Source organism: Crinia signifera, chromosome 19 (genome assembly GCF_055691185.1).
Source record: "Crinia signifera chromosome 19, ASM5569118v1, whole genome shotgun sequence".
Lineage (NCBI taxonomy): Eukaryota > Metazoa > Chordata > Amphibia > Anura > Myobatrachidae > Crinia > Crinia signifera.
The window spans coordinates 73,094,170-73,118,041 of record NC_139226.1 but is presented as its reverse complement, the minus strand read 5'-3'; the positions used below and the strand labels follow the sequence as shown (position 1 = coordinate 73,118,041).

At 39.6% G+C, this 23,872-nt stretch overlaps 40 non-coding genes and 12 pseudogenes across 40 annotated transcripts; all 52 read left to right on the top strand.

Annotated features, from left to right (window-relative positions):
* The first annotated feature begins 5 nt into the window (after positions 1-5).
* On the top strand, positions 6-124 carry LOC146044026 (5S ribosomal RNA; annotated as a pseudogene).
* A 345-nt stretch (positions 125-469) lies between these two features.
* LOC146043561 (5S ribosomal RNA) lies at positions 470-588 on the top strand. Its single transcript, XR_014464552.1, has one exon. It is a non-coding gene; the product is annotated as a 5S ribosomal RNA (ribosomal RNA).
* A 345-nt stretch (positions 589-933) lies between these two features.
* On the top strand, positions 934-1,053 carry LOC146044039 (5S ribosomal RNA; annotated as a pseudogene).
* Positions 1,054-1,399: 346 nt separating this feature from the next.
* Positions 1,400-1,518, top strand: LOC146043768 (5S ribosomal RNA). Its single transcript, XR_014464759.1, has one exon. It is a non-coding gene; the product is annotated as a 5S ribosomal RNA (ribosomal RNA).
* Positions 1,519-1,863: 345 nt separating this feature from the next.
* LOC146044189 (5S ribosomal RNA) lies at positions 1,864-1,982 on the top strand. The gene has a single exon (XR_014464842.1). It is a non-coding gene; the product is annotated as a 5S ribosomal RNA (ribosomal RNA).
* A 345-nt stretch (positions 1,983-2,327) lies between these two features.
* Positions 2,328-2,446, top strand: LOC146043381 (5S ribosomal RNA). The gene has a single exon (XR_014464373.1). It is a non-coding gene; the product is annotated as a 5S ribosomal RNA (ribosomal RNA).
* A 346-nt stretch (positions 2,447-2,792) lies between these two features.
* On the top strand, positions 2,793-2,911 carry LOC146043756 (5S ribosomal RNA). The gene has a single exon (XR_014464747.1). It is a non-coding gene; the product is annotated as a 5S ribosomal RNA (ribosomal RNA).
* A 345-nt stretch (positions 2,912-3,256) lies between these two features.
* LOC146043919 (5S ribosomal RNA) lies at positions 3,257-3,375 on the top strand (annotated as a pseudogene).
* Positions 3,376-3,720: 345 nt separating this feature from the next.
* Positions 3,721-3,839, top strand: LOC146043511 (5S ribosomal RNA). Its single transcript, XR_014464504.1, has one exon. It is a non-coding gene; the product is annotated as a 5S ribosomal RNA (ribosomal RNA).
* A 345-nt stretch (positions 3,840-4,184) lies between these two features.
* On the top strand, positions 4,185-4,303 carry LOC146043709 (5S ribosomal RNA). Its single transcript, XR_014464701.1, has one exon. It is a non-coding gene; the product is annotated as a 5S ribosomal RNA (ribosomal RNA).
* A 317-nt stretch (positions 4,304-4,620) lies between these two features.
* LOC146044647 (5S ribosomal RNA) lies at positions 4,621-4,739 on the top strand. The gene has a single exon (XR_014465083.1). It is a non-coding gene; the product is annotated as a 5S ribosomal RNA (ribosomal RNA).
* A 345-nt stretch (positions 4,740-5,084) lies between these two features.
* Positions 5,085-5,203, top strand: LOC146043743 (5S ribosomal RNA). Its single transcript, XR_014464735.1, has one exon. It is a non-coding gene; the product is annotated as a 5S ribosomal RNA (ribosomal RNA).
* Positions 5,204-5,548: 345 nt separating this feature from the next.
* LOC146044714 (5S ribosomal RNA) lies at positions 5,549-5,667 on the top strand. The gene has a single exon (XR_014465150.1). It is a non-coding gene; the product is annotated as a 5S ribosomal RNA (ribosomal RNA).
* A 345-nt stretch (positions 5,668-6,012) lies between these two features.
* LOC146043708 (5S ribosomal RNA) lies at positions 6,013-6,131 on the top strand. Its single transcript, XR_014464700.1, has one exon. It is a non-coding gene; the product is annotated as a 5S ribosomal RNA (ribosomal RNA).
* A 317-nt stretch (positions 6,132-6,448) lies between these two features.
* Positions 6,449-6,567, top strand: LOC146044585 (5S ribosomal RNA). The gene has a single exon (XR_014465021.1). It is a non-coding gene; the product is annotated as a 5S ribosomal RNA (ribosomal RNA).
* Positions 6,568-6,912: 345 nt separating this feature from the next.
* On the top strand, positions 6,913-7,031 carry LOC146043731 (5S ribosomal RNA). Its single transcript, XR_014464723.1, has one exon. It is a non-coding gene; the product is annotated as a 5S ribosomal RNA (ribosomal RNA).
* A 345-nt stretch (positions 7,032-7,376) lies between these two features.
* On the top strand, positions 7,377-7,495 carry LOC146044713 (5S ribosomal RNA). Its single transcript, XR_014465149.1, has one exon. It is a non-coding gene; the product is annotated as a 5S ribosomal RNA (ribosomal RNA).
* A 345-nt stretch (positions 7,496-7,840) lies between these two features.
* On the top strand, positions 7,841-7,959 carry LOC146043669 (5S ribosomal RNA). Its single transcript, XR_014464660.1, has one exon. It is a non-coding gene; the product is annotated as a 5S ribosomal RNA (ribosomal RNA).
* A 345-nt stretch (positions 7,960-8,304) lies between these two features.
* LOC146043719 (5S ribosomal RNA) lies at positions 8,305-8,423 on the top strand. Its single transcript, XR_014464711.1, has one exon. It is a non-coding gene; the product is annotated as a 5S ribosomal RNA (ribosomal RNA).
* Positions 8,424-8,768: 345 nt separating this feature from the next.
* Positions 8,769-8,887, top strand: LOC146043423 (5S ribosomal RNA). Its single transcript, XR_014464416.1, has one exon. It is a non-coding gene; the product is annotated as a 5S ribosomal RNA (ribosomal RNA).
* Positions 8,888-9,231: 344 nt separating this feature from the next.
* LOC146043491 (5S ribosomal RNA) lies at positions 9,232-9,350 on the top strand. Its single transcript, XR_014464483.1, has one exon. It is a non-coding gene; the product is annotated as a 5S ribosomal RNA (ribosomal RNA).
* Positions 9,351-9,696: 346 nt separating this feature from the next.
* Positions 9,697-9,816, top strand: LOC146044112 (5S ribosomal RNA; annotated as a pseudogene).
* Positions 9,817-10,159: 343 nt separating this feature from the next.
* On the top strand, positions 10,160-10,278 carry LOC146044599 (5S ribosomal RNA). The gene has a single exon (XR_014465036.1). It is a non-coding gene; the product is annotated as a 5S ribosomal RNA (ribosomal RNA).
* A 345-nt stretch (positions 10,279-10,623) lies between these two features.
* Positions 10,624-10,742, top strand: LOC146043889 (5S ribosomal RNA; annotated as a pseudogene).
* A 344-nt stretch (positions 10,743-11,086) lies between these two features.
* LOC146044720 (5S ribosomal RNA) lies at positions 11,087-11,205 on the top strand. Its single transcript, XR_014465157.1, has one exon. It is a non-coding gene; the product is annotated as a 5S ribosomal RNA (ribosomal RNA).
* Positions 11,206-11,551: 346 nt separating this feature from the next.
* LOC146044584 (5S ribosomal RNA) lies at positions 11,552-11,670 on the top strand. The gene has a single exon (XR_014465020.1). It is a non-coding gene; the product is annotated as a 5S ribosomal RNA (ribosomal RNA).
* A 345-nt stretch (positions 11,671-12,015) lies between these two features.
* On the top strand, positions 12,016-12,134 carry LOC146043947 (5S ribosomal RNA; annotated as a pseudogene).
* Positions 12,135-12,478: 344 nt separating this feature from the next.
* Positions 12,479-12,597, top strand: LOC146043989 (5S ribosomal RNA; annotated as a pseudogene).
* A 344-nt stretch (positions 12,598-12,941) lies between these two features.
* LOC146044658 (5S ribosomal RNA) lies at positions 12,942-13,060 on the top strand. The gene has a single exon (XR_014465094.1). It is a non-coding gene; the product is annotated as a 5S ribosomal RNA (ribosomal RNA).
* Positions 13,061-13,405: 345 nt separating this feature from the next.
* Positions 13,406-13,524, top strand: LOC146043571 (5S ribosomal RNA). The gene has a single exon (XR_014464562.1). It is a non-coding gene; the product is annotated as a 5S ribosomal RNA (ribosomal RNA).
* A 345-nt stretch (positions 13,525-13,869) lies between these two features.
* On the top strand, positions 13,870-13,988 carry LOC146044125 (5S ribosomal RNA; annotated as a pseudogene).
* A 345-nt stretch (positions 13,989-14,333) lies between these two features.
* Positions 14,334-14,452, top strand: LOC146043707 (5S ribosomal RNA). The gene has a single exon (XR_014464699.1). It is a non-coding gene; the product is annotated as a 5S ribosomal RNA (ribosomal RNA).
* Positions 14,453-14,797: 345 nt separating this feature from the next.
* On the top strand, positions 14,798-14,916 carry LOC146043352 (5S ribosomal RNA). The gene has a single exon (XR_014464346.1). It is a non-coding gene; the product is annotated as a 5S ribosomal RNA (ribosomal RNA).
* Positions 14,917-15,261: 345 nt separating this feature from the next.
* On the top strand, positions 15,262-15,380 carry LOC146043694 (5S ribosomal RNA). Its single transcript, XR_014464685.1, has one exon. It is a non-coding gene; the product is annotated as a 5S ribosomal RNA (ribosomal RNA).
* A 345-nt stretch (positions 15,381-15,725) lies between these two features.
* Positions 15,726-15,844, top strand: LOC146043665 (5S ribosomal RNA). Its single transcript, XR_014464657.1, has one exon. It is a non-coding gene; the product is annotated as a 5S ribosomal RNA (ribosomal RNA).
* Positions 15,845-16,188: 344 nt separating this feature from the next.
* On the top strand, positions 16,189-16,307 carry LOC146043528 (5S ribosomal RNA). The gene has a single exon (XR_014464519.1). It is a non-coding gene; the product is annotated as a 5S ribosomal RNA (ribosomal RNA).
* A 345-nt stretch (positions 16,308-16,652) lies between these two features.
* On the top strand, positions 16,653-16,771 carry LOC146043242 (5S ribosomal RNA). Its single transcript, XR_014464236.1, has one exon. It is a non-coding gene; the product is annotated as a 5S ribosomal RNA (ribosomal RNA).
* A 346-nt stretch (positions 16,772-17,117) lies between these two features.
* On the top strand, positions 17,118-17,237 carry LOC146043769 (5S ribosomal RNA). Its single transcript, XR_014464760.1, has one exon. It is a non-coding gene; the product is annotated as a 5S ribosomal RNA (ribosomal RNA).
* Positions 17,238-17,583: 346 nt separating this feature from the next.
* LOC146044046 (5S ribosomal RNA) lies at positions 17,584-17,703 on the top strand (annotated as a pseudogene).
* Positions 17,704-18,046: 343 nt separating this feature from the next.
* LOC146044891 (5S ribosomal RNA) lies at positions 18,047-18,165 on the top strand. The gene has a single exon (XR_014465327.1). It is a non-coding gene; the product is annotated as a 5S ribosomal RNA (ribosomal RNA).
* Positions 18,166-18,512: 347 nt separating this feature from the next.
* Positions 18,513-18,631, top strand: LOC146044574 (5S ribosomal RNA). Its single transcript, XR_014465010.1, has one exon. It is a non-coding gene; the product is annotated as a 5S ribosomal RNA (ribosomal RNA).
* Positions 18,632-18,976: 345 nt separating this feature from the next.
* On the top strand, positions 18,977-19,095 carry LOC146043166 (5S ribosomal RNA). Its single transcript, XR_014464160.1, has one exon. It is a non-coding gene; the product is annotated as a 5S ribosomal RNA (ribosomal RNA).
* A 345-nt stretch (positions 19,096-19,440) lies between these two features.
* LOC146043944 (5S ribosomal RNA) lies at positions 19,441-19,559 on the top strand (annotated as a pseudogene).
* A 345-nt stretch (positions 19,560-19,904) lies between these two features.
* On the top strand, positions 19,905-20,023 carry LOC146043752 (5S ribosomal RNA). The gene has a single exon (XR_014464744.1). It is a non-coding gene; the product is annotated as a 5S ribosomal RNA (ribosomal RNA).
* Positions 20,024-20,368: 345 nt separating this feature from the next.
* LOC146044562 (5S ribosomal RNA) lies at positions 20,369-20,487 on the top strand. Its single transcript, XR_014464997.1, has one exon. It is a non-coding gene; the product is annotated as a 5S ribosomal RNA (ribosomal RNA).
* A 345-nt stretch (positions 20,488-20,832) lies between these two features.
* Positions 20,833-20,951, top strand: LOC146043943 (5S ribosomal RNA; annotated as a pseudogene).
* A 345-nt stretch (positions 20,952-21,296) lies between these two features.
* Positions 21,297-21,415, top strand: LOC146043340 (5S ribosomal RNA). Its single transcript, XR_014464333.1, has one exon. It is a non-coding gene; the product is annotated as a 5S ribosomal RNA (ribosomal RNA).
* A 346-nt stretch (positions 21,416-21,761) lies between these two features.
* On the top strand, positions 21,762-21,880 carry LOC146043691 (5S ribosomal RNA). The gene has a single exon (XR_014464682.1). It is a non-coding gene; the product is annotated as a 5S ribosomal RNA (ribosomal RNA).
* Positions 21,881-22,225: 345 nt separating this feature from the next.
* On the top strand, positions 22,226-22,344 carry LOC146043430 (5S ribosomal RNA). The gene has a single exon (XR_014464423.1). It is a non-coding gene; the product is annotated as a 5S ribosomal RNA (ribosomal RNA).
* Positions 22,345-22,689: 345 nt separating this feature from the next.
* Positions 22,690-22,808, top strand: LOC146043807 (5S ribosomal RNA; annotated as a pseudogene).
* Positions 22,809-23,153: 345 nt separating this feature from the next.
* Positions 23,154-23,272, top strand: LOC146044550 (5S ribosomal RNA). The gene has a single exon (XR_014464985.1). It is a non-coding gene; the product is annotated as a 5S ribosomal RNA (ribosomal RNA).
* A 345-nt stretch (positions 23,273-23,617) lies between these two features.
* LOC146044538 (5S ribosomal RNA) lies at positions 23,618-23,736 on the top strand. The gene has a single exon (XR_014464973.1). It is a non-coding gene; the product is annotated as a 5S ribosomal RNA (ribosomal RNA).
* Positions 23,737-23,872: the final 136 nt, after the last annotated feature.

Genomic DNA, 23,872 nt, shown 5'->3' with positions numbered 1-23,872 from the left:
ATCTCACCTACAGCCATACCATATTGGATAGGCCCAATCTCGTCTGATCTTGGAAGCTAAGCAGTGTTGGGCCTGTTTAGTACTTGGGTGGTAGACCACATGGGAACACCAGGTGCTATAGGTTTTTTCACATTACTGGCAAATTGTTTTTATTCTCTAGCTATTTAAATTGGAAACTTTTTCTTTTTATTGCCAGTACAGACATTTGGAAGAGGTCAAACAGACACAATAGCCATCACCTAAAGACTTACCACACTGTTTAGGCCCAATTCCAACTGCTTTTGGCAGCTTAACAGTGTTGAGCCTCTTTAGTAGTTTAATTTAAGACCCCCTGCTAATATCATGTCATGTAGGTCTTTTTACATTACCAACACATGATTTTTTTCAGTAAGCCAATACAGTTAGGAAACTTTTTTATTAGCTTACCTGGTGATAGAAGTAGAAGAGGGCAAAAAAGTGCCTGTATCTCACCTACAGCCATACCACATTGGATAGGCCCAATCTCGTCTGATCTTGGAAGCTAAGCATTGTTGGGCCTGGTTAGTACTTGGGTGGGAGACCACATGGGAACACCAGGTGCTTTAGGTTTTTTCACATTACTGGCAAATTGTTTTTATTCTCTAGCTATTTAAATTGGAAACTTTTTCATTTTATTGCCAGTACAGACATTTGGAAGAGGTCAAACATACACAATAGCCATCACCTAAAGACTTACCACACTGTTTAGGCCCAATTCCAACTGCTTTTGGCAGCTAAACAGTGTTGAGCCTCTTTAGTAGTTTAATTTAAGACCCCCTGCTAATATCATGTCATGTAGGTCTTTTTACATTACCAACACATGATTTTTTTCAGTAAGCCAATACAGTTAGGAAACTTTTTTATTAGCTTACCTGGTGATAGAAGTAGAAGAGGGTAAAAAAGTGCCTGTATCTCACCTACAGCCATACCACATTGGATAGTCCCAATCTCGTCTGATCTTGAAAGCTAAGCAGTGTTGGGCCTGGTTAGTACTTGGGTTGGGAGACCACATGGGAACACCAGGTGTTGTAGGTTTTTTCACATTACTGGCAAATTGTTTTTATTCTCTAGCTATTTAAATTGGAAATTTTTTTCTTTTTATTGCCAGCACTGACATTTGGAAGAGGTCAAACAGACACAATAGCCATCACATAAAGACTTACCACACTGTTTAGGCCCAATTCCAACTGCTTTTGGCAGCTAAACAGTGTTGAGCCTCTTTAGTAGTTTAATTTAAGACCCCCTGCTAATAACATGTCCTGTAGGTCTTTTTACATTACCAACACATGATTTTTTTCAGTAAGCCAATACAGTTAGGAAACTTTTTTATTAGCTTACCTGGTGATAGAAGTAGAAGAGGGCAAAAAAGTGCCTGTATCTCACCTACAGCCATACCACATTGGATAGGCCCAATCTCGTCTGATCTTGGAAGCTAAGCAGTGTTGGGCCTGGTTAGTACTTGGGTGGGAGACCACATGGGAACACCAGGTGCTGTAGGTTTTTTCACATTACTGGCAAATTGTTTTTATTCTCTAGCTATTTAAATTGGAAACTTTTTCTTTTTATTGCCAGTACAGACATTTGGAAGAGGTCAAACAGACACAATAGCCATCACCTAAAGACTTACCACACTGTTTAGGCCCAATTCCAACTGCTTTTGGCAGCTAAACAGTGTTGAGCCTCTTTAGTAGTTTAATTTAAGACCCCCTGCTAATATCATGTCATGTAGGTCTTTTTACATTACCAACACATGATTTTTTTCAGTAAACCAATACAGTTAGGAAACTTTTTTATTAGCTTACCTGGTGATAGAAGTAGAAGAGGGTAAAAAAGTGCCTGTATCTCACCTACAGCCATACCACATTGGATAGTCCCAATCTCGTCTGATCTTGGAAGCTAAGCAATGTTGGGCCTGGTTAGTACTTGGGTGGGAGACCACATGGGAACACCAGGTGCTGTAGGTTTTTTCACATTACTGGCAAATTGTTTTTATTCTCTAGCTATTTAAATTGAAAACTTTTTCTTTTTATTGCCAGCACTGACATTTGGAAGAGGTCAAACAGACACAATAGCCATCACATAAAGACTTACCACACTGTTTAGGCCCAATTCCAACTGCTTTTGGCAGCTAAACAGTGTTGAGCCTCTTTAGTAGTTTAATTTAAGACCCCCTGCTAATATCATGTCCTGTATGTCTTTTTACATTACCAACACATGATTTTTTTCAGTAAGCCAATACAGTTAGGAAACTTTTTTATTAGCTTACCTGGTGATAGAAGTAGAAGAGGGCAAAAAAGTGCCTGTATCTCACCTACAGCCATACCACATTGGATAGTCCCAATCTCGTCTGATCTTGAAAGCTAAGCAGTGTTGGGCCTGGTTAGTACTTGGGTGGGAGACCACATGGGAACACCAGGTGTTGTAGGTTTTTTCACATTACTGGCAAATTGTTTTTATTCTCTAGCTATTTAAATTGGAAATTTTTTTCTTTTTATTGCCATCACTGACATTTGGAAGAGGTCAAACAGACACAATAGCCATCACATAAAGACTTACCACACTGTTTAGGCCCAATTCCAACTGCTTTTGGCAGCTAAACAGTGTTGAGCCTCTTTAGTAGTTTAATTTAAGACCCCCTGCTAATAACATGTCCTGTAGGTCTTTTTACATTACCAACACATGATTTTTTTCAGTAAGCCAATACAGTTAGGAAACTTTTTTATTAGCTTACCTGGTGATAGAAGTAGAAGAGGTCAAAAAAGTGCCTGTATCTCACCTACAGCCATACCACATTGGATAGGCCCAATCTCGTCTGATCTTGGAAGCTAAGCAGTGTTGGGCCTGGTTAGTACTTGGGTGGGAGACCACATGGGAACACCAGGTGCTGTAGGTTTTTTCACATTACTGGCAAATTGTTTTTATTCTCTAGCTATTTAAATTGGAAACTTTTTCTTTTTATTGCCAGTACAGACATTTGGAAGAGGTCAAACAGACACAATAGCCATCACCTAAAGACTTACCACACTGTTTAGGCCCAATTCCAACTGCTTTTGGCAGCTAAACAGTGTTGAGCCTCTTTAGTAGTTTAATTTAAGACCCCCTGCTAATATCATGTCCTGTAGGTCTTTTTACATTACCAACACCTGATTTTTTTCTGTAAGCCAATATAGTTAGGAAACTTTTTTATTAGCTTACCTGGTGATAGAATTAGAAGAGGGCAAAAAAGTGCCTGTATCTCAACTACAGCCATACCACATTGGATAGGCCCAATCTCGTCTGATCTTGGAAGCGAAGCAGTGTTGGGCCTGTTTAGTACTTGGGTGGGAGTCCACATGGGAACACCAGGTGCTGTAGGTTTTTTCACATTACTGGCAAATTGTTTTTATTCTCTAGCTATTTAAATTGGAAACTTTTTCTTTTTATTGCCAGTACAGACATTTGGAAGAGGTCAAACAGACACAATAGCCATCACCTAAAGACTTACCACACTGTTTAGGCCCAATTTCAACTGCTTTTGGCAGATAAACAGTGTTGAGCCTCTTTAGTAGTTTAATTTAAGACCCCCTGCTAATATCATGTCATGTAGGTCTTTTTACATTACCAACACATGATTTTTTTCAGTAAGCCAATACAGTTAGGAAACTTTTTTATTAGCTTACCTGGTGATAGAAGTAGAAGAGGGCAAAAAAGTGCCTGTATCTCACCTACATCTATACCACATTGGATAGGCCCAATCTCGTCTGATCTTGGAAGCTAAGCAGTGTTGGGCCTGGTTAGTACTTGGGTGGGAGACCACATGGGAACACCAGGTGCTGTAGGTTTTTTCACATTACTGGCAAATTGTTTTTATTCTCTAGCTATTTAAATTGGAAATTTTTTCTTTTTATTGCCAGCACTGACATTTGGAAGAGGTCAAACAGACACAATATCCATCACCTAAAGACTTACCACACTGTTTAGGCCCAATTCCAACTGCTTTTGGCAGCTAAACAGTGTTGAGCCTCTTTAGTAGTTTCATTTAAGACCCCCTGCTAATATAATGTCCTGTAGGTCTTTTTACATTACCAACACATGATTTTTTTCAGTAAGCCAATACAGTTAGGAAACTTTTTTATTAGCTTACCTGGTGATAGAAGTAGAAGAGGGCAAAAAAGTGCCTGTATCTCACTTACAGCCATACCACATTGGATAGGCCCAATCTCGTCTGATCTTGGAAACTAAGTAGTGTTGGGCCTGGTTAGTACTTGGGTGGGAGACCACATCGGAACACCAGGTGCTGTAGGTTTTTTCACATTACTGGCACATTGTTTTTATTCTCTAGCTATTTAAATTGGAAACTTTTTCTTTTTATTGCCAGTACAGACATTTGGAAGAGGTCAAACAGACACAATAGCCATCACCTATTTGGCTGCTTTTGGCAGCTAAACAGTGTTGAGCCTCTTAAGTAGTTTAATTTAAGACCCCCTGCTAATAACATGTCCTGTAGGTCTTTTTACATTACCAACACATGATTTTTTTCAGTAAGCCAATACAGTTAGGAAACTTTTTTATTAGCTTACCTGGTGATAGAAGTAGAAGAGGGCAAAAAAGTGCCTATATCTCACCTACAGCCATACCACATTGGATAGTCCCAATCTCGTCTGATCTTGGAAGCTAAGCAGTGTTGGGCCTGATTAGTACTTGGGTGGGAGACCACATGGGAACACCAGGTGCTGTAGGTTTTTTCACATTACTGGCAAATTGTTATTATTCTCTAGCTATTTAAATTGGAAACTTTTTCTTTTTATTGCCAGCACAGACATTTGGAAGAGGTCAAACAGACACAATACCCATCACCTAAAGACTTACCACACTGTTAAGGCCCAATTCCAACTGCTTTTGGCAGCTAAACAGTGTTGAGCCTCTTTAGTAGTTTAATTTAAGACCCCCTGCTAATATCATGTCCTGTAGGTCTTTTTACATTACCAACTCATGATTTTTTTCAGTAAGCCAATACAATTAGGAAACTTTTTTATTAGCTTACCTGGTGATAGAGTTAGAAGAGGGCAAAAAAGTGCCTGTATCTCACCTACAGCCATACCACATTGGATAGGCCCAATCTCGTCTGATCTTGGAAGCTAAGCAGTGTTGGGCCTGGTTAGTACTTGGGTGGGAGACCACATGGGAACACCAGGTGCTGTAGGTTTTTTCACATTACTGGCAAATTGTTTTTATTCTCTAGCTATTTAAATTGGAAATTTTTTCTTTTTATTGCCAGCACTGACATTTGGAAGAGGTCAAACAGACACAATAGCCATCACCTAAAGACTTACCACACTGTTTAGGCCCAATTCCAACTGCTTTTGGCAGCTAAACAGTGTTGAGCCTCTTTAGTAGTTTCATTTAAGACCCCCTGCTAATATAATGTCCTGTAGGTCTTTTTACATTACCAACACATGATTTTTTTCAGTAAGCCAATACAGTTAGGAAACTTTTTTATTAGCTTACCTGGTGATAGAAGTAGAAGAGGGCAAAAAAGTGCCTGTATCTCACTTACAGCCATACCACATTGGATAGGCCCAATCTCGTCTGATCTTGGAAACTAAGCAGTGTTGGGCCTGGTTAGTACTTGGGTGGGAGACCACATGGGAACACCAGGTGCTGTAGGTTTTTTCACATTACTGGCATATTGTTTTTATTCTCTAGCTATTTAAATTGGAAACTTTTTCTTTTGATTGCCAGTACATACATTTGGAAGAGGTCAAACAGACACAATAGCCATCACCTAAAGACTTACCACACTGTTTAGGCCCAATTCCAACTGCTTTTGGCAGCTAAACAGTGTTGAGCCTCTTTAGTAGTTTAATTTAAGACCCCCTGCTAATATCATGTCATGTAGGTCTTTTTACATTACCAACACATGATTTTTTTCAGTAAGCCAATACAGTTAGGAAACTTTTTTATTAGCTTACCTGGTGATAGAAGTAGAAGAGGGCAAAAAAGTGCCTGTATCTCACTTACAGCCATACCACATTGGATAGGCCCAATCTCGTCTGATCTTGGAAACTAAGTAGTGTTGGGCCTGGTTAGTACTTGGGTGGGAGACCACATCGGAACACCAGGTGCTGTAGGTTTTTTCACATTACTGGCACATTGTTTTTATTCTCTAGCTATTTAAATTGGAAACTTTTTCTTTTTATTGCCAGTACAGACATTTGGAAGAGGTCAAACAGACACAATAGCCATCACCTATTTGGCTGCTTTTGGCAGCTAAACAGTGTTGAGCCTCTTAAGTAGTTTAATTTAAGACCCCCTGCTAATAACATGTCCTGTAGGTCTTTTTACATTACCAACACATGATTTTTTTCAGTAAGCCAATACAGTTAGGAAACTTTTTTATTAGCTTACCTGGTGATAGAAGTAGAAGAGGGCAAAAAAGTGCCTATATCTCACCTACAGCCATACCACATTGGATAGTCCCAATCTCGTCTGATCTTGGAAGCTAAGCAGTGTTGGGCCTGGTTAGTACTTGGGTGGGAGACCACATGGGAACACCAGGTGCTGTAGGTTTTTTCACATTACTGGCAAATTGTTATTATTCTCTAGCTATTTAAATTGGAAACTTTTTCTTTTTATTGCCAGCACAGACATTTGGAAGAGGTCAAACAGACACAATACCCATCACCTAAAGACTTACCACACTGTTAAGGCCCAATTCCAACTGCTTTTGGCAGCTAAACAGTGTTGAGCCTCTTTAGTAGTTTAATTTAAGACCCCCTGCTAATATCATGTCCTGTAGGTCTTTTTACATTACCAACTCATGATTTTTTTCAGTAAGCCAATACAATTAGGAAACTTTTTTATTAGCTTACCTGGTGATAGAGTTAGAAGAGGGCAAAAAAGTGCCTGTATCTCACCTACAGCCATACCACATTGGATAGGCCCAATCTCGTCTGATCTTGGAAGCTAAGCAGTGTTGGGCCTGGTTAGTACTTGGGTGGGAGACCACATGGGAACACCAGGTGCTGTAGGTTTTTTCACATTACTGGCAAATTGTTTTTATTCTCTAGCTATTTAAATTGGAAATTTTTTCTTTTTATTGCCAGCACTGACATTTGGAAGAGGTCAAACAGACACAATAGCCATCACCTAAAGACTTACCACACTGTTTAGGCCCAATTCCAACTGCTTTTGGCAGCTAAACAGTGTTGAGCCTCTTTAGTAGTTTCATTTAAGACCCCCTGCTAATATAATGTCCTGTAGGTCTTTTTACATTACCAACACATGATTTTTTTCAGTAAGCCAATACAGTTAGGAAACTTTTTTATTAGCTTACCTGGTGATAGAAGTAGAAGAGGGCAAAAAAGTGCCTGTATCTCACTTACAGCCATACCACATTGGATAGGCCCAATCTCGTCTGATCTTGGAAACTAAGCAGTGTTGGGCCTGGTTAGTACTTGGGTGGGAGACCACATGGGAACACCAGGTGCTGTAGGTTTTTTCACATTACTGGCATATTGTTTTTATTCTCTAGCTATTTAAATTGGAAACTTTTTCTTTTGATTGCCAGTACATACATTTGGAAGAGGTCAAACAGACACAATAGCCATCACCTAAAGACTTACCACACTGTTTAGGCCCAATTCCAACTGCTTTTGGCAGCTAAACAGTGTTGAGCCTCTTTAGTAGTTTAATTTAAGACCCCCTGCTAATATCATGTCCTGTAGGTCTTTTTACATTACCAACAAATGATTTTTTTCAGTAAGCCAATACAGTTAGGAAACTTTTTTATTAGCTTACCTGGTGATAGAATTAGAAGAGGGCAAAAAAGTGCCTGTATCTCACCTACAGCCATACCACATTGGATAGGCCCAATCTCGTCTGATCTTGGAAGCTAAGCAGTGTTGGGCCTGTTTATTACTTGGGTGGGAGACCACATGGGAACACCAGGTGCTGTAGGTTTTTTCACATTACTGGCAAATTGTTTTTATTCTCTAGCTATTTAAATTGGAAACTTTTTCTTTATATTGCCAATACAGACATTTGGAAGAGGTCAAACAGACACAATAGCCATCACCTAAAGACTTACCACACTGTTTAGGCCCAATTCCAACTGCTTTTGGCAGATAAACAGTGTTGAGCCTCTTTAGTAGTTTAATTTAAGACCCCCTGCTAATATCATGTCCTGTATGTCTTTTTACATTACCAACACATGATTTTTATCAGTAAGCCAATACAGTTGGGAAACTTTTTTATTAGCTTACCTGGTTATAGAAGTAGAAGAGGGCAAAAAAGTGCTTGTATCTCACCTACAGCCATACCACATTGGATAGGCCCAATCTCGTCTGATCTTGGAAGCTAAGCAGTGTTGGGCCTGGTTAGTACTTGGGTGGGAGACCACATGGGAACACCAGGTGCTGTAGGTTTTTTCACATTACTGGCAAATTGTTTTTATTCTCTAGCTATTTAAATTGGAAATTTTTTCTTTTTATTGCCAGCACTGACATTTGGAAGAGGTCAAACAGACACAATATCCATCACCTAAAGACTTACCATACTGTTTAGGCCCAATTCCAACTGCTTTTGGCAGCTAAACAGTGTTAAGCCTCTTTAGTAGTTTAATTTAAGACCCCCTGCTAATAACATGTCCTGTAGGTCTTTTTACATTACCAACACATGATTTTTTTCAGTAAGCCAATACAGTTAGGAAACTTTTTTATTAGCTTACCTGGTGATAGAAGTAGAAGAGGGCAAAAAAGTGCCTGTATCTCACCTACAGCCATACCACATTGGATAGTCCCAATCTCGTCTGATCTTGGAAGCTAAGCAGTGTTGGGCCTGGTTAGTACTTGGGTGGGAGACCACATGGGAACACCAGGTGCTTTAGGTTTTTTCACATTACTGGCAAATTGTTTTTATTCTCTAGCTATTTAAATTGGAAACTTTTTCTTTTTATTGCCAGCACAGACATTTGGAAGAGGTCAAACAGACACAATAGCCATCTCCTAAAGACTTACCAAACTGTTAAGGCCCAATTCCAACTGCTTTTGGCAGCTAAACAGTGTTGAGCCTCTTTGGTAGTTTAATTTAAGACCCCCTGCTAATAACATGTCCTGTAGGTCTTTTTACATTACCAACTCATGATTTTTTTCACTAAGCCAATACAGTTAGGAAACTTTTTTATTAGCTTACCTGGTGATAGAATAGAAGAGGGCAAAAAAGTGCCTGTATCGCACCTACAGCCATACCACATTGGATAGGCCCAATCAGGTCTGATCTTGGAAGCTAAGCAGTGTTGGGCCTGGTTAGTACTTGGGTGGGAGACCACATGGGAACACCAGGTGCTGTAGGTTTTTTCACATTACTGGCAAATTGTTTTTATTCTCTAGCTATTTAAATTGGAAACTTTTTCTTTTTATAGCCAGCACTGACATTTGGAAGAGGTCAAACAGACACAATAGCCATCACCTAAAGACTTACCGTACTGTTTAGGCCCAATTCCAACTGCTTTTGGCAGCTAAACAGTGTTGAGCCTCTTTAGTAGTTTAATTTAAGACCCCCTGCTAATAACATGTCCTGTAGGTCTTTTTACATTACCAACTAATGATTTTTTTTCAGTAAGCCAATACAGTTAGGAAACTTTTTTATTAGCTTACCTGGTGATAGAAGTAGAAGAGGGCAAAAAAGTGCCTGTATCTCACCTACAGCCATACCACATTGGATAGGCCCAATCTCGTCTGATCTTGGAAGCTAAGCAGTGTTGGGCCTGGTTAGTACTTGGGTGGTGAGACCACATGGGAACACCAAGTGCTGTAGGTTTTTTCATATTACTGGCAAATTGTTTTTATTCTCTAGCTATTTAAATTGGAAACTTTTTCTTTTTATTGCCAGCACAGACATTTGGAAGAGGTCAAACAGACAAAATAGCCATCACCTAAAGACTTACCACACTGTTTAGGCCCAATTCCAACTGCTTTTGGCAGCTAAAGTGTTTAGCCTCTTTAGGAGTTTAATTTAAGACCCCCTGCTAATAGCATGTCCTGTAGGTCTTTTTACATTACCAACACATGATTTTTTTGAGTAAGCCAATACAGTTAGGAAACTTTTTTATTAGCTTACCTGGTGATAGAAGTAGAAGAGGGCAAAAAAGTGCCTGTATCTCACTTACAGCCATACCACATTGGATAGGCCCAATCTCGTCTGATCTTGGAAATTAAGCAGTGTTGGGCCTGGTTAGTACTTGGGTGGGAGACCACATGGGAACACCAGGTGCTGTAGGTTTTTTCACATTACTGGCATATTGTTTTTATTCTCTAGCTATTTAAATTGGAAACTTTTTCTTTTGATTGCCAGTACAGACATTTGGAAGAGGTCAAACAGACACAATAGCCATCACCTAAAGACTTACCACACTGTTTAGGCCCAATTCCAACTGCTTTTGGCAGCTAAACAGTGTTGAGCCTCTTTAGTAGTTTAATTTAAGACCCCCTGCTAATATCATGTCCTGTAGGTCTTTTTACATTACCAACACATTATTTTTTTCAGTAAGCCAATACAGTTAGGAAACTTTTTTATTAGCTTAGCTGGTGATAGAATTAGAAGAGGGCAAAAAAGTGCCTGTATCTCACCTACAGCCATACCACGTTGGATAGGCCCAATCTCGTCTGATCTTGGAAGCTAAGCAGTGTTGGGCCTTTTTAGTACTTGGGTGGGAGACCACATGGGAACACCAGGTGCTGTAGGTTTTTTCACATTACTGGCAAATTGTTTTTATTCTCTAGTTATTTAAATTGGAAACTTTTTCTTTTTATTGCCAGTACAGACATTTGGAAGAGGTCAAACAGACACAATAGCCATCACCTAAAGACTTACCACACTGTTTAGGCCCAATTCCAACTGCTTTTGGCAGCTAAACAGTGTTGAGCCTCTTTAGGATTTAATTTAAGACCCCCTGCTAATATCATGTCCTGTAGGTCTTTTTACATTACCAACACATGATTTTTATCAGTAAGACAATACAGTTGGGAAACTTTTTTATTAGCTTACCTGGTTATAGAAGTAGAAGAGGGCAAAAAAGTGCTTGTATCTCACCTACAGCCATACCACATTGGATAAGCCCAATCTCGTCTGATCTTGGAAGCTAAGCAGTGTTGGGCCTGGTTAGTACTTGGGTGGGAGACCACATGGGAACACCAGGTGCTGTAGGTTTTTTCACATTACAGGCAAATTGTTTTTATTCTCTAGCTATTTAAATTGGAATTTTTTTTCTTTTTATTGCCAGCACTGACATTTGGAAGAGGTCAAACAGACACAATAGCCATCACCTAAAGACTTACCATACTGTTTAGGCCCAATTCCAACTGCTTTTGGCAGCTAAACAGTGTTAAGCCTCTTTAGTAGTTTAATTTAAGACCCCCTGCTAATAACATGTCCTGTAGGTCTTTTTACATTACCAACACATGATTTTTTTCAGTAAGCCAATACAGTTAGGAAACTTTTTTATTAGCTTACCTGGTGATAGAAGTAGAAGAGGGCAAAAAAGTGCCTGTATCTCACCTACAGCCATACCACATTGGATAGTCCCAATCTCGTCTGATCTTGGAAGCTAAGCAGTGTTGGGCCTGGTTAGTACTTGGGTGGGAGACCACATGGGAACACCAGGTGCTGTAGGTTTTTTCACATTACTGGCAAAATGATTTTATTCTCTAGCTATTTAAATTGGAAATTTTTTCTTTTTATTGCCAGCACTGACATTTGGAAGAGGTCAAACAGACACAATATCCATCACCTAAAGACTTACCATACTGTTTAGGCCCAATTCCAACTGCTTTTGGCAGCTAAACAGTGTTAAGCCTCTTTAGTAGTTTAATTTAAGACCCCCTGCTAATAACATGTCCTGTAGGTCTTTTTACATTACCAACACATGATTTTTTTCAGTAAGCCAATACAGTTAGGAAACTTTTTTATTAGCTTACCTGGTGATAGAAGTAGAAGAGGGCAAAAAAGTGCCTGTATCTCACCTACAGCCATACCACATTGGATAGTCCCAATCTCGTCTGATCTTGGAAGCTAAGCAGTGTTGGCCCTGGTTAGTACTTGGGTGGGAGACCACATGGGAACACCAGGTGCTTTAGGTTTTTTCACATTACTGGCAAAATGTTTTTATTCTCTAGCTATTTAAATTGGAAACTTTTTCTTTTTATTGCCAGCACACACATTTGGAAGAGGTCAAACAGACACAATAGCCATCACCTAAAGACTTACCACACTGTTAAGGCCCAATTCCAACTGCTTTTGGCAGCTAAACAGTGTTGAGCCTCTTTAGTAGTTTAATTTAAGACCCCCTGCTAATAACATGTCCTGTAGGTCTTTTTACATTACCAACTCATGATTTTTTTCACTAAGCCAATACAGTTAGGAAACTTTTTTATTAGCTTACCTGGTGATAGAATAGAAGAGGGCAAAAAAGTGCCTTTTTCACACCTTCAGCCATACCACATTGGATAGGCCCAATCACGTCTGATCTTGGAAGCTAAGCAGTGTTGGGCCTGGTTAGTACTTCGGTGGGAGACCACATGGGAACACCAGGTGCTTTAGGTTTTTTCACATTACTGGCAAAATGTTTTTATTCTCTAGCTATTTAAATTGGAAACTTTTTCTTTTTATTGCCAGCACAGACATTTGGAAGAGGTCAAACAGACACAATAGCCATCACCTAAAGACTTACCACACTGTTAAGGCCCAATTCCAACTGCTTTTGGCAGCTAAACAGTGTTGAGCCTCTTTAGTAGTTTAATTTAAGACCCCCTGCTAATAACATGTCCTGTAGGTCTTTTTACATTACCAACTCATGATTTTTTTCACTAAGCCAATACAGTTAGGAAACTTTTTTATTAGCTTACCTGGTGATAGAATAGAAGAGGGCAAAAAAGTGCCTGTATCGCACCTACAGCCATACCACATTGGATAGGCCCAATCACGTCTGATCTTGGAAGCTAAGCAGTGTTGGGCCTGGTTAGTACTTGGGTGGGAGACCACATGGGAACACCAGGTGCTGTAGGTTTTTTCACATTACTGGCAAATTGTTTTTATTCTCTAGCTATTTAAATTATAAACTTTTTCTTATTATAGCCAGCACTGACATTTGGAAGAGGTTAAACAGACACAATAGCCATCACCTAAAGACTTACCGTACTGTTTAGGCCCAATTCCAACTGCTTTTGGCAGCTAAACAGTGTTGAGCCTCTTTAGTAGTTTAATTTAAGACCCCCTGCTAATAGCATGTCCTGTAGGTCTTTTTACATTACCAACACATGATTTTTTTGAGTAAGCCAATACAGTTAGGAAACTTTTTTATTAGCTTACCTGGTGATAGAAGTAGAAGAGGGCAAAAAAGTGCCTGTATCTCACTTACAGCCATACCACATTAGATAGGCCTAATCTCGTCTGATCTTGGAAATTAAGCAGTGTTGGGCCTGGTTAGTACTTGGGTGGGAGACCACATGGGAACACCAGGTGCTGTAGGTTTTTTCACATTACTGGCATATTGTTTTTATTCTCTAGCTATTTAAATTGGAAACTTTTTCTTTTGATTGCCAGTACAGACATTTGGAAGAGGTCAAACATACACAATAGCCATCACCTAAAGACTTACCACACTGTTTAGGCCCAATTCCAACTGCTTTTGGCAGCTAAACAGTGTTGAGCCTCTTTAGTAGTTTAATTTAAGACCCCCTGCTAATATCATGTCCTGTAGGTCTTTTTACATTACCAACACATGATTTTTTTCAGTAAGCCAATTCAGTTAGGAAACTTTTTTATTAGCTTACCTGGTGATAGAATTAGAAGAGGGCAAAAAAGTGCCTGTATCTCACCTACAGCCATACCACATTGGATAGGCCCAATCTCGTCTGATCTTGGAAGCTAGGCAGTGTTGGGCCTTTTTAGTACTTGGGTGGGAGACCACATGGGAACACCAGGTGCTGTAGGTTTTTTCACATTACTGGCAAATTGTTTTTATTCTCTAGCTATTTAAATTGGAAACTTTTTCTTTTTATTGCCAGTACAGACATTTGGAAGAGGTCAAACAGACACAATAGCCATCACCTAAAGACTTACCACACTGTTTAGACCCAATTCCAACTGCTTTTGGCAGCTAAACAGTGTTGAGCCTCTTTAGGAGTTTAATTTAAGACCCCCTGCTAATATCATGTCCTGTAGGTCTTTTTACATTACCAACACATGATTTTTATCAGTAAGACAATATAGTTGGGAAACTTTTTTATTAGCTTACCTGGTTATAGAAGTAGAAGAGGGCAAAAAAGTGCTTGTATCTCACCTACAGCCATACCACATTGGATAGGCCCAATCTCGTCTGATCTTGGAAGCTAAGCAGTGTTGGGCCTGGTTAGTACTTGGGTGGGAGACCACATGGGAACACCAGGTGCTGTAGGTTTTTTCACATTACAGGCAAATTGTTTTTATTCTCTAGCTATTTAAATTGGAAATTTTTTCTTTTTATTGCCAGCACTGACATTTGGAAGAGGTCAAACAGACACAATAGCCATCACCTAAAGACTTACCATACTGTTTAGGCCCAATTCCAACTGCTTTTGGCAGCTAAACAGTGTTAAGCCTCTTTAGTAGTTTAATTTAAGACCCCCTGCTAATAACATGTCCTGTAGGTCTTTTTACATTACCAACACATGATTTTTTTCAGTAAGCCAATACAGTTAGGAAACTTTTTTATTAGCTTACCTGGTGATAGAAGTAGAAGAGGGCAAAAAAGTGCCTGTATCTCACCTACAGCCATACCACATTGGATAGTCCCAATCTCGTCTGATCTTGTAAGCTAAGCAGTGTTGGGCCTGGTTAGTACTTGGGTGGGAGACCACATGGGAACACCAGGTGCTGTAGGTTTTTTCACATTACTGGCAAATTGTTTTTATTCTCTAGCTATTTAAATTGGAAACTTTTTCTTTTTATTGCCAGCACAGACATTTGGAAGAGGTCAAACAGACACAATAGCCATCACCTAAAGACTTACCACACTGTTAAGGCCCAATTCCAACTGCTTTTGGCAGCTAAACAGTGTTGAGCATCTTTAGTAGTTTAATTTAAGACCCCCTGCTAATAACATGTCCTGTAGGTCTTTTTACATTACCAACTCATGATTTTTTTCACTAAGCCAATACAGTTAGGAAACTTTTTTATTAGCTTACCTGGTGATAGAAGTAGAAGAGGGCAAAAAAGTGCCTGTATCGCACCTACAGCCATACCACATTGGATAGGCCCAATCTCGTCTGATCTTGGAAGCTAAGCAGTGTTGGGCCTGGTTAGTACTTGGGTGGGAGACCACATGGGAACACCAGGTGCTGTAGGTTTTTTCACATTACTGGCAAATTGTTTTTATTCTCTAGCTATTTAAATTGGAAACTTTTTCTTATTATTGCCAGCACTGACATTTGGAAGAGGTCAAACAGACACAATAGCCATCACCTAAAGACTTACCACACTGTTTAGGCCCAATTCCAACTGCTTTTGGCAGCTAAACAGTGTTGAGCCTCTTTAGTAGTTTAATTTAAGACCCCCTGCTAATATCATGTCCTGTAGGTCTTTTTACATTACCAACACATGATTTTTTTCAGTAAGCCAATACAGTTAGGAAACTTTTGTATTAGCTTACCTGGTGATAGAAGTAGAAGAGGGCAAAAAAGTGCCTGTATCTCACCTACAGCCATACCACATTGGATAGGCCCAATCTCGTCTGATCTTGGAAGCTAAGCAGTGTTGGGCCTGATTAGTACTTGGGTGGTAGACCACATGGGAACACCAGGTGCTGTATGTTTTTCACATTACTGGCAAATTGTTTTTATTCTCTAGCTATTTAAATTGGAAACTTTTTCTTTTTATAGCCAGCACTGACATTTGGAAGAGGTCAAACAGACACAATAGCCATCACCTAAAGACTTACCACACTGTTTAGGCCCAATTCCAACTGCTTTTGGCAGCTAAACAGTGTTGAGCCTCTTTAGTAGTTTAATTTAAGACCCCCTGCTAATATCATGTCCTGTAGGTCTTTTTACATTACCAACACATGATTTTTTTCAGTAAGCCAATACAGTTAGGAAACTTTTGTATTAGCTTACCTGGTGATAGAAGTAGAAGAGGGCAAAAAAGTGCCTGTATCTCACCTACAGCCATACCACATTGGATAGGCCCAATCTCGTCTGATCTTGGAAGCTAAGCAGTGTTGGGCCTGATTAGTACTTGGGTGGTAGACCAAATGGGAACACCAGGTGCTGTAGGTTTTTCACATTACTGGCAAATTGTTTTTATTCTCTAGCTATTTAAATTGGAAACTTTTTCTTTTTATAGCCAGCACTGACATTTGGAAGAGGTCAAACAGACACAATAGCCATCACCTAAAGACTTACCATACTGTTTAGGCCCAATTCCAACTGCTTTTGGCAGCTAAACAGTGTTGAGCCTCTTTAGTAGTTTAATTTAAGACCCCCTGCTAATAACATGTCCTGTAGGTCTTTTTACATTACCAACTAATGATTTTTTTTCAGTAAGCCAATACAGTTAGGAAACTTTTGTATTAGCTTACCTGGTGATAGAAGTAGAAGAGGGCAAAAAAGTGCCTGTATCTCACCTACAGCCATACCACATTGGATAGGCCCAATCTCGTCTGATCTTGGAAGCTAAGCAGTGTTGGGCCTGATTAGTACTTGGGTGGTAGACCACATGGGAACACCAGGTGCTGTAGGTTTTTTCACATTACTGGCAAATTTTTTTTATTCTCTAGCTATTTAAATTGGAAACTTTTTCTTTTTATAGCCAGCACTGACATTTGGAAGAGGTCAAACAGACACAATAGCCATCACCTAAAGACTTACCATACTGTTTAGGCCCAATTCCAACTGCTTTTGGCAGCTAAACAGTGTTGAGCCTCTTTAGTAGTTTAATTTAAGACCCCCTGCTAATAACATGTCCTGTAGGTCTTTTTACATTACCAACTAATGATTTTTTTTCAGTAAGCCAATACAGTTAGGAAACTTTTTTATTAGCTTACCTGGTGATAGAAGTAGAAGAGGGCAAAAAAGTGCCTGTATCTCACCTACAGCCATACCACATTGGATAGGCCCAATCTCGTCTGATCTTGGAAGCTAAGCAGTGTTGGGCCTGGTTAGTACTTGGGTGGTGAGACCACATGGGAACACCAGGTGCTGTAGGTTTTTTCACATTACTGGCAAATTGTTTTTATTCTCTAGCTATTTAAATTGGAAACTTTTTCTTTTTATAGCCAGCACTGACATTTGGAAGAGGTCAAACAGACACAATAGCCATCACCTAAAGACTTACCGTACTGTTTAGGCCCAATTCCAACTGCTTTTGGCAGCTAAACAGTGTTGAGCCTCTTTAGTAGTTTAATTTAAGACCCCCTGCTAATAACATGTCCTGTAGGTCTTTTTACATTACCAACTAATGATTTTTTTTCAGTAAGCCAATACAGTTAGGAAACTTTTTTATTAGCTTACCTGGTGATAGAAGTAGAAGAGGGCAAAAAAGTGCCTGTATCTCACCTACAGCCATACCACATTGGATAGGCCCAATCTCGTCTGATCTTGGAAGCTAACCAGTGTTGGGCCTGGTTAGTACTTGGGTGGTGAGACCACATGGGAACACCAGGTGCTGTAGGTTTTTTCATGTTACTGGCAAATTGTTTTTATTCTCTAGCTATTTAAATTGGAAACTTTTTCTTTTTATTGCCAGCACAGACATTTGGAAGAGGTCAAACAGACAAAATAGCCATCACCTAAAGACTTACCACACTGTTTAGGCCCAATTCCAACTGCTTTTGGCAGCTAAAGCGTTTAGCCTCTTTAGGAGTTTAATTTAAGACCCCCTGCTAATAGCATGTCCTGTAGGTCTTTTTACATTACCAACACATGATTTTTTTGAGTAAGCCAATAGAGTTAGGAAACTTTTTTATTAGCTTACCTGGTGATAGAAGTAGAAGAGGGCAAAAAAGTGCCTGTATCTCACCTACAGCCATACCACATTGGATAGGCCCAATCTCGTCTGATCTTGGAAGCTAAGCAGTGTTGGGCCTGGCTAGTACTTGGGTGGGAGACCACATGGGAACACCAGGTGTTGTAGGTTTTTTCACATTACTGGCAAATTGTTTTTATTCTCTAGCTATTTAAATTGGACATTTTTTTTCTTTTTATTGCCAGCACTGACATTTGGAAGAGGTCAAACAGACACAATAGCCATCACCTAAAGACTTACCATACTGTTTAGGTCCAATTCCAAGTGCTTTTGGCAGCTAAACAGTGTTGAGCCTCTTTAGTAGTTTAATTTAAGACCCCCTGCTAATAACATGTCCTGTAGGTCTTTTTACATTACCAACACATGATTTTTTTCAGTAAGCCAATACAGTTAGGAAACTTTTTTATTAGCTTACCTGGTGATAGAAGTAGAAGAGGGCAAAAAAGTGCCTGTATCTCACCTACAGCCATACCACATTGGATAGGCCCAATCTCATCTGATCTTGGAAGCTAAGCAGTGTTGGGCCTGGTTAGTACTTGGGTGGGAGACCACATGGGAACACCAGGTGCTGTAGGTTTTTTCACATTACTGGCAAATTGTTTTTATTCTCTAGCTATTTAAATTGGAAACTTTTTCTTTTTATTGCCAGTACAGACATTTGGAAGAGGTCAAACAGACACAATAGCCATCACCTGAAGACTTACCACACTGTTTAGGCCCAATTCCAACTGCTTTTGGCAGCTAAACAGTGTTGAGCCTCTTTAGTAGTTTAATTTAAGACCCCCTGCTAATATCATGTCATGTAGGTCTTTTTACATTACCAACACATGATTTTTTTCAGTAAGCCAATACAGTTAGGAAACTTTTTTATTAGCTTACCTGGTGATAGAAGTAGAAGAGGGCAAAAAAGTACATGTATCTCACCTACAGCCATACCACATTGGATAGGGCCAATCTCATCTGATCTTGGAAGCTAAGCAGTGTTGGGCCTGGTTAGTACTTGGGTGGGAGACCACATGGGAACACCAGGTGCTGTAGGTTTTTTCACATTACTGGCAAATTGTTATTATTCTCTAGCTATTTAAATTGGAAACTTTTTCTTTTTATTGCCAGCACAGACATTTGGAAGAGGTCAAACAGACACAATAGCCATCACCTAAAGACTTACCACACTGTTAAGGCCCAATTCCAACTGCTTTTGGCAGCTAAACAGTGTTGAGCCTCTTTAGTAGTTTAATTTAAGACCCCCTGCTAATATCATGTCCTGTAGGTCTTTTTACATTACCAATTTATGATTTTTTTCAGTAAGCCAATACAGTTAGGAAACTTTTTTATTAGCTTACCTGGTGATAGAAGTAGAAGAGGGCAAAAAAGTGCCTGTATCTCACCTACAGCCATACCACATTGGATAGGCCAAATCTCGTCTGATCTTGGAAGCTAAGCAGTGTTGGGCCTGGTTAGTACTTGGGTGGGAGACCACATGGGAACACCAGTTGCTGTAGGTTTTTTCACATTACTGGCAAATTGTTTTTATTCTCTAGCTATTTAAATTGGAAACTTTTTCTTTTTATTGCCAGTACAGACATTTGGAAGAGGTCAAACAGACACAATAGCCATCACCTAAAGACTTACCACACTGTTTAGGCCCAATTCCAACTGCTTTTGGCAGCTAAACAGTGTTGAGCCTCTTTAGTAGTTTAATTTAAGACCCCCTGCTAATATCATGTCCTGTAGATCTTTTTACATTACCAACACATGATTTTTTTCAGTAAGCCAATATAGTTAGGAAACTTTTTTATTAGCTTACCTGGTGATAGAATTAGAAGAGGGCAAAAAAGTGCCTGTATCTCACCTACAGCCATACCACATTGGATAGGCCCAATCTCGTCTGATCTTGGAAGCGAAGCAGTGTTGGTCCTGTTTAGTACTTGGGTGGGAGACCACATGGGAACACCAGGTGCTGTAGGTTTTTTCACATTACTGGCAAATTGTTTTTATTCTCTAGCTATTTAAATTGGAAACTTTTTCTTTTTATTGCCAGTACAGACATTTGGAAGAGGTCAAACAGACACAATAGCCATCACCTGAAGACTTACCACACTGTTTAGGCCCAATTCCAACTGCTTTTGGCAGCTAAACAGTGTTGAGCCTCTTTAGTAGTTTAATTTAAGACCCCCTGCTAATATCATGTCATGTAGGTCTTTTTACATTACCAACACATGATTTTTTTCAGTAAGCCAATACAGTTAGGAAACTTTTTTATTAGCTTACCTGGTGATAGAAGTAGAAGAGGGCAAAAAAGTACATGTATCTCACCTACAGCCATACCACATTGGATAGGCCCAATCTCATCTGATCTTGGAAGCTAAGCAGTGTTGGGCCTGGTTAGTACTTGGGTGGGAGACCACATGGGAACACCAGGTGCTGTAGGTTTTTTCACATTACTGGCAAATTGTTATTATTCTCTAGCTATTTAAATTGGAAACTTTTTCTTTTTATTGCCAGCACAGACATTTGGAAGAGGTCAAACAGACACAATAGCCATCACCTAAAGACTTACCACACTGTTAAGGCCCAATTCCAACTGCTTTTGGCAGCTAAACAGTGTTGAGCCTCTTTAGTAGTTTAATTTAAGACCCCCTGCTAATATCATGTCCTGTAGGTCTTTTTACATTACCAATTTATGATTTTTTTCAGTAAGCCAATACAGTTAGGAAACTTTTTTATTAGCTTACCTGGTGATAGAAGTAGAAGAGGGCAAAAAAGTGCCTGTATCTCACCTACAGCCATACCACATTGGATAGGCCAAATCTCGTCTGATCTTGGAAGCTAAGCAGTGTTGGGCCTGGTTAGTACTTGGGTGGGAGACCACATGGGAACACCAGTTGCTGTAGGTTTTTTCACATTACTGGCAAATTGTTTTTATTCTCTAGCTATTTAAATTGGAAACTTTTTCTTTTTATTGCCAGCACTGACATTTGGAAGAGGTCAAACAGACACAATAGCCATCACCTAAAGACTTACCACACTGTTTAGGCCCAATTCTAACTGCTTTTGGCAGCTAAACAGTGTTGAGCCTCTTTATTAGTTTAATTTAAGACCCCCTGCTAATATCATGTCCTGTAGGTCTTTTTACATTACCAACACATGATTTTTTTCAGTAAGCCAATACAGTTAGGAAACTTTTGTATTAGCTTACCTGGTGATAGAAGTAGAAGAGGGCAAAAAAGTGCGTGTATCTCACCTACAGCCATACCACATTGGATAGGCCCAATCTCGTCTGATCTTGGAAGCTAAACAGTGTTGGGCCTGATTAGTACTTGGGTGGGAGACCACATGGGAACACCAGGTGCTGTAGGCTTTTTCACATTACTGGCAAATTGTTTTTATTCTCTAGCTATTTAAATTGGAAACTTTTTCTTTTTATAGCCAGCACTGACATTTGGAAGAGGTCAAACAGACACAATAGCCATCACCTAAAGACTTACCACACTGTTTAGGCCCAATTCCAACTGCTTTTGGCAGCTAAACAGTGTTGAGCCTCTTTAGTAGTTTAATTTAAGACCCCCTGCTAATAACATGTCCTGTAGGTCTTTTTACATTACCAACTAATGATTTTTTTTCAGTAAGCCAATACAGTTAGGAAACTTTTTTATTAGCTTACCTTGTGATAGAAGTAGAAGAGGGCAAAAAAGTGCCTGTATCTCACCTACAGCCATACCACGTTGGATAGGCCCAATCTCGTCTGATCTTGGAAGCTAAGCAGTGTTGTGCCTGGTTAGTACTTGGGTGGGAGACCACATGGGAACACCAGGTGCTGTAGGTTTTTTCACATTACTGGCAAATTGTTTTTATTCTCTAGCTATTTAAATTGGAAACTTTTTCTTTTTATTGCCAGCACTGACATTTGGAAGAGGTCAAACAGACACAATAGCCATCACCTAAAGACTTACCACACTGTTTAGGCCCAATTCCAACTGCTTTTGGCAGCTAAACAGTGTTGAGCCTCTTTAGTAGTTTAATTTAAGACCCCCTGCTAATATCATGTCCTGTAGGTCTTTTTACATTACCACCACATGATTTTTTTCAGTAAGCCAATACAGTTAGGAAACTTTTGTATTAGCTTACCTGGTGATAGAAGTAGAAGAGGGCAAAAAGGTGCCTGTATCTCACCTACAGCCATACCACATTGAATAGGCCCAATCTCGTCTGATCTTGGAAGCTAAGCAGTGTTGTGCCTGGTTAGTACTTGGGTGGGAGACCACATGGGAACACCAGGTGCTGTAGGTTTTATCACAATACTGGCAAATTGTTTTTATTCTCTAGCTATTTAAATTGGAAACTTTTTCTTTTTATTGCCAGCACTGACATTTGGAAGAGGTCAAACAGACACAATAGCCATCACCTAAAGACTTACCACACTGTTTAGGCCCAATTCCAACTGCTTTTGGCAGTTAAACAGTGTTGAGCCTCTTTAGTAGTTTAGTTTAAGACCCCCTGCTAATATAATGTCCTGTAGGTCTTTTTACATTACCAACACATGATTTTTTTCAGTAAGCCAATACAGTTAGGAAACTTTTTTATTAGCTTACCTGGAGATAGAAGTAGAAGAGTCCAAAAAAGTGCCTGTTTCTCACATACAGCCATACCACATTGGATAAGCCCAATCTCGTCTGATCTTGGAAGCTAAGCAGTGTTGGGCCTGGTTAGTATTTGGGTGGGAGACCACATCGGAACACCAGGTGCTGTAGGTTTTTTCACATTACTGGCAAATTGTTTTTATTCTCTAGCTATTTAAATTGGAAACTTTTTCTTTTTATTGCCATTACAGACATTTGGAAGAGGTCAAACAGACACAATAGCCATCACCTAAAGACTTACCACACTGTTTAGGCCCAATTCCAACTGCTTTTGGCAGCTAAACAGTGTTGAGCCTCTTTAGTAGTTTAATTTAAGACCCCCTGCTAATAACATGTCCTGTAGGTCTTTTTACATTACCAACACATGATTTTTTTCAGTAAGCCAATACAGTTAGGAAACTTTTTTATTAGCTTACCTGGTGATAGAAGTAGAAGAGGGCAAAAAAGTGCCTGTATCTCACCTACAGCCATACCACATTGGATAGGCCCAATCTCATCTGATCTTGGAAGCTAAGCAGTGTTGGGCCTGGTTAGTACTTGGGTGGGAGACCACATGGGAACACCAGGTGCTGTAGGTTTTTTCACATTACTGGCAAATTGTTTTTATTCTCTAGCTATTTAAATTGGAAACTTTTTCTTTTTATTGCCAGTACAGACATTTGGAAGAGGTCAAACAGACACAATAGCCATCACCTGAAGACTTACCACACTGTTTAGGCCCAATTCCAACTGCTTTTGGCAGCTAAACAGTGTTGAGCCTCTTTAGTAGTTTAATTTAAGACCCCCTGCTAATATCATGTCATGTAGGTCTTTTTACATTACCAACACATGATTTTTTTCAGTAAGCCAATACAGTTAGGAAACTTTTTTATTAGCTTACCTGGTGATAGAAGTAGAAGAGGGCAAAAAAGTACATGTATCTCACCTACAGCCATACCACATTGGATAGGCCCAATCTCATCTGATCTTGGAAGCTAAGCAGTGTTGGGCCTGGTTAGTACTTGGGTGGGAGACCACATGGGAACACCAGGTGCTGTAGGTTTTTTCACATTACTGGCAAATTGTTATTATTCTCTAGCTATTTAAATTGGAAACTTTTTCTTTTTATTGCCAGCACAGACATTTGGAAGAGGTCAAACAGACACAATAGCCATCACCTAAAGACTTACCACACTGTT